Here is a 5,674-nt window from a genome sequence, read left to right on the forward strand (position 1 = left end):
TTTACCGTATTTTAAGTTAATGTACATATACAGTAAAAGCCAATTTATATGCCTTTGGTATTATTGATACCCTCGATATTACAAATATTGAATGTTTTATGTATATTTCATGTCTGAAACCATTACAGATGCAACATATATGGGAGAACCGAAAGCAACATAATGATGACCTCCAACATAATGATCTCCAATCCCACTAATCTTAGTCTATTATCTACTTTTAATAATGACACATCCAATACCATTACAGATGCAACATATATGGGAGAACCGAAAGCAACATAATGATGACCTCCAACATAATGATGACCTCCAACATAATGATCTCCAATCCCACTAATCTTAATCTATTATCTACTTTTAATAATGACACATCCAATACTCCCCCTCAAGCTGGATCCAAAAGGTTGATAGATCCAAGCTTGCCAAGAAGAAGCTGAAACTGATGAGAGGCCAATGATTTTGTGAATAGGTCCGCAAGTTGATCCGAGCTCCTTACAAAATGCGTTTGGATAACCTGAGATTGAACTTGTGTACGAACATAGTGACAATCGACTTCAATGTGCTTGGTTCTCTCATGAAAAACTGGGTTGGAAGCAATGTGCATTGCAGCCTGATTGTCACAGAAAAGGGACATGGATTGATGATTGAAAACACCTAAGTCACACAGTAAACCTTTGAGCCAGATTAGTTCACACGCAGTAGATGCCATTGCCCGATATTCTGCCTCAGCACTGGATCTTGCAACGACAGTTTGTTTTTTGCTTTTCCATGAGACAAGGTTGCCTCCCACAAACGTGCAAAATCCTGTTGTAGACTTACGATCAATGGAATTGCCAGCCCAATCTGCATCACAATAACCTGTAATCTGAGTGCTTGCATTTTTCTTCATGATTATACCACGTCCCACAGAACCTTTTAGATACCGAAGTATCCTTTTGACTAGGTTAAAGTGCTCCATCGTGGGAGAGTGCATAAATTGGCTAACAATACTGACAGCATAGGTAATGTCGGGCCTTGTGATGGTCAGGTATATCAACTTACCAACCAACCGCTGATAATAACTTATGTTTGGAAGAGATTGACCCTCTAAGCTAACCTTAAGTTTAATGTCAAGAGGTGTAGGGACCGGTTTAGCATCACTCATGTTTGCTTCCTTAAGGAGATCCAGAACATATTTGCGCTGGTTAAGGAAGAAGCCCTTGTGAGATGTAGCCATTTCGATGCCAAGGAAGTATCTCAGAACACCAAGATCTTTTATTGCAAAGCGTTGCTGAAGGGAGTGCTTGAGTTCTTTGATTTCTTCAGGGTTATCTCCGGTGATGATCAAGTCATCAACATACACAAGAACAACCAATGTACCAGCGGTGCCTGAGCGTACAAATAAAGAGGAGTCCGCATTGCTTCTTCCAAAACCAACACTGATAAGGACTGAACTGAGCTTAGCATACCAGGCTCTCGGTGATTGTTTAAGACCATAAATTGATTTGTGCAGTTTACACACAACATCCTGTTTATGACTTTGAGAGTGACCCGATGGTAATCTCATGTAGACGTCTTCTTCAAGCTCACCATGTAAGAAGGCGTTTTTTACATCCATTTGATACATAGGCCATCCTTTGTTGACAGCCACAGACAAGAGTACGCGCACTGTGTTCATCTTTGCAACGGGGGCAAAGGTTTCCTTGTAATCCACATCAAATGTTTGAGTGAAGCCACGGGCCACTAATCGTGCCTTGTGTCTTTCAATAGACCCATCCGAGTTGAATTTAATCTTGTATATCCACCTGCAGCCTACTATCTTCTTTCCTTTGGGCAGTGGCACAATGCTCCAGGTTTTATGTTGATCGAGTGCATGCAGTTCATCCTGCATTGCTTGCTGCCACACTTGGGATTGGTTAGCTTCTTGAAATGATTGAGGCTCTTCATGCGCAGATATATTACTCAAATAGGCAGTGTAATTATGTGACAACTTTTGATAAGAACAGTAGTTGGATAAGGGGTGCTTGAGCTTGTACGTAACAAAGTCTTGCAGTCTTGCTGGTGGGTGCCTCTCACAAGTTGGATTTCGTCGAGGTATGGTAGGAAGAGACTCTTCTGAAGGTTCTTCAGGACCAATACTACGTAGAGTTTCATCTTCTACAGGCATGTTGCTGTCGTCATATGAATCCGGTTGATTTGGAGCCACAAGATCCATTGTGTGAGTTTGATCACCCGCATTGTTGAGTATCTCAGTCCTTGGCAGTGGAAACATGTCCAAGATAATCTCCCCCTGACTTGTACTATCCAGAGACTTACTGTAATAAGAGTTAGTTTCATGAAATTGAACATCCTTTGAAACAATTAGTCTCTTAAGTTGTGGATTATAACACTTATACCCTTTTTGTGTGGACGAGTAGCCAAGGAAAATGCATTTAGTTGCCCTAGGATCAAGTTTGTCTCGATGTAATGACTGAACATGAACAAAATAGATGCATCCAAAGACTTTAAGGTGAGACAAGTCCACCTTTCTGTTCTTGACTATCTCCATTGGGGATTTGAACCCCAAAACCCTACTAGGTAATCTGTTGATCAGGTAAGCTGCTGTCATGACGCTTTGAGACCAAAAACGTTTTGGTACATTCATTTGTAACATCAATGCCCTAGTTTTTTCAAGGAGATCTCGGTTTTTTCTCTCGGCAACACCATTTTGTTGGGGTGTGCCAACACAGCTAGTTTGATGTATGATGCCATTGTTGCTCAAATATTGAGTCATGACTTGAGACATGTATTCTGTGCCATTATCAGACCTTAGGGTTTTGATTTGAGAAGAAAAATGATTTTTGACAAGGTTGTGAAAGTCCTTAAACACTTCCATCACCTTATTTTTTGATTTTAATAAATATAACCAGGTGGCTCTTGAATAATCATCAACAAAAGTTATGAAATATTTATAACCATCAAAAGATTCATTTGTTGGTCCCCATATATCAGAGTGTACAAGCTCAAAAAGATGAGAAACTCTAGACATCGAAGACCCTAGAGGTAGTCTTGTTGCCTTTGACAAATGACAAGTTTCACAGTGGGTTGATTCTTTGCCTAAGTCAGGAAATAAGGTGGATAAGATAGGTTGAGATGGATGAGCTAGTCGTTGGTGCCACAAGGTGGAAGCTTGAATGGAGGTATGGATGGACTTTGACTTGGCATGGAACCCACAGGAAGAGCTTTTTGATATGTAATAGAGACCATCAAGGTAAAACCCCTCACCAATCGTCCTCTTGGTTATACAATCCTGAAAAATGACAGTTTTTGGTGAAAAAATGGCCAAACAATTTAAGGAATTTGTGATTCTTCCCACTGAGAGAAGTTGAAATGGAAATGATGGGACATATAGGGCCATAGACTCTATTTGATCAGATATCAGGTGGATTTTTCCCTTTCCTACAATCCTTGCACCTTCACCATTAGCAATAGATACATGTGAAGGATTATGTAGTTTCTCAAATCTATGTAACTTTGACATTTGATTAGTCATATGGTCTGTGGCACCAGAATCTACAACCCAAAAATCATGTAACTCATTTATTTTAAGAGCAGTTTGGAAAACAGTTATGATACCTTTCAAGTCTGTCTGAGGTACATAATCAGCATCAGCTAAAAAACCTGCAAATTTGCCCATCAATGCAGTAGTACTTCCATCTTCATGATCAACCGATCCATCCTCTTTTCCCTTCTTTTGTTGGAGATACGCTGCGAACTCATTTAAAAGGATGGCAGGATTTGCAGTGAACTGTTGATAGGTATCAACATTGTTGATAGATGAAGATGTTGCAGTGTTGGCACGAGGGTGTGCTCGACTTGTCTTTGGTGCGGATTTATCCTTCATGAAGTCAGGTTTGAGTTCTGGATGTAGGATCCAGCACTTGTCTCTCACATGCCCGATGTTGTCACAATGTAGGCACTTTAAATGAGGGTTTTTTCCTTTATATCTTTTTTCATTTGTCAGGTAAGCCCTAGCTTCTGTCACGTTGGTTTTTATACCATTGTTCATGACTTTTCTCCTTACTTCCTCACGTTGGATAGTTGCACAGATACTAGTGAAGGATGGTAGCTCCGAGTTCATGAGAATATGACTTCTCAAATCCTCATATTTTGAGCTCAAGCTAGACAATAATTGAAAAATTTTATCTTCTTCAGTTCTTTTAAGGAGCACAGAGAGATCAGTTGTGTGAGGTCTGTACACATCTAACTCATTCCACATGCTTCTTAAAGAACCAAGATGTTGAACAAAGCTTTTACCTTCTTGCTGTATGTTGGAGATATCCTTCTTGAGTTGAAAGATGCGAGTTGCATTGTTTTGATTTCCATACATCTCCTTCACGGTGGTCCAAAGGATGAGAGACGACTCGGAATAGCTGAAGATTTCAGCAATATTCCTTTCCATAGAATTTAACAACCATGACATGACCAGTTGATCTTTACATAGCCACCCTCCATATTCTGGAGAAGAAGCATCTGGTGCAGGTTGACTGCCATTGATGAAACCGAGTTTGGATCTTCTACCGAGAGCAAGACTAACAGCCCTTGCCCATGGCAAATAATTAAACTCATTCAATAATACTGAACTGAGTCGTTGGTTTGGATTGATATCCATTTCAGAAGTGCTTCCAGATGAAGAAGCAATGATACTTCCATCTGCCATTGTTTTTTGAAAAATAAACACAGCAGATTCGATATACAGAACTGGCTCAGGATGATGCCCGCTCTGATACCATATTGAATGTTTTATGTATATTTCATGTCTGAAACCATTACAGATGCAACATATATGGGAGAACCGAAAGCAACATAATGATGACCTCCAACATAATGATGACCTCCAACATAATGATCTCCAATCCCACTAATCTTAATCTATTATCTACTTTTAATAATGACACATCCAATACCATTACAGATGCAACATATATGGGAGAACCGAAAGCAACATAATGATGACCTCCAACATAATGATGACCTCCAACATAATGATCTCCAATCCCACTAATCTTAATCTATTATCTACTTTTAATAATGACACATCCAATAACAAAGTTAAAATTGTAAATGAAAAATGTTAATGAGACTCTTCTAAAAATAGAACCCTAGTTTGTCAAACATTTCTCATTATAAAAGTGTGATCAATAGTGCTTGACCGTTGTTATAAGGAATGATTTATTCAGGAAATTATTATTAGCACTTCAAAAATCTCATTTGACACTCCAAACTATCTTTATGCTTTTGTCTCCCTTCGAAACATAGTCTTCACAATTTAATAGGATAAAGGAACAATATTTTCTGGCAAAATTACAATCGGGGTCGGCCTCTACCTGCAATATGGTTGGGTTCTCTGTCTCACCATGAAAGCTTCCCAGACATGGTGATACAGTTTCCTGGATAATTTCCAAGTCACCCACCACATTCAATCAACTGTTGTTAAAATCGAAGCGCTCCAACTCCGAAATTTCTATCGAGCTTCAATTGTAGGTATTTATATGCTAAAACCCAGATAGTTTGGTGAAGAAAATATAGTTTTTGTTTATCCTGTCTTGCATGACCACCAACAACGTAATAGAACATTGAACTTTGTATTTCTTGAGTTGCAAATTTTGGAGTGTCTCACTTGTCCACAGTTTCCACTGTTTCCAATCTGTTG

This window comes from the organism of the source record quoted next, unplaced genomic scaffold, assembly GCF_019419815.1.
Source record: "Pyrus x bretschneideri cultivar Hongxiangsu unplaced genomic scaffold, Pyrus_bretschneideri_v1 Contig59, whole genome shotgun sequence".
Classification (NCBI taxonomy): domain Eukaryota; kingdom Viridiplantae; phylum Streptophyta; class Magnoliopsida; order Rosales; family Rosaceae; genus Pyrus; species Pyrus x bretschneideri.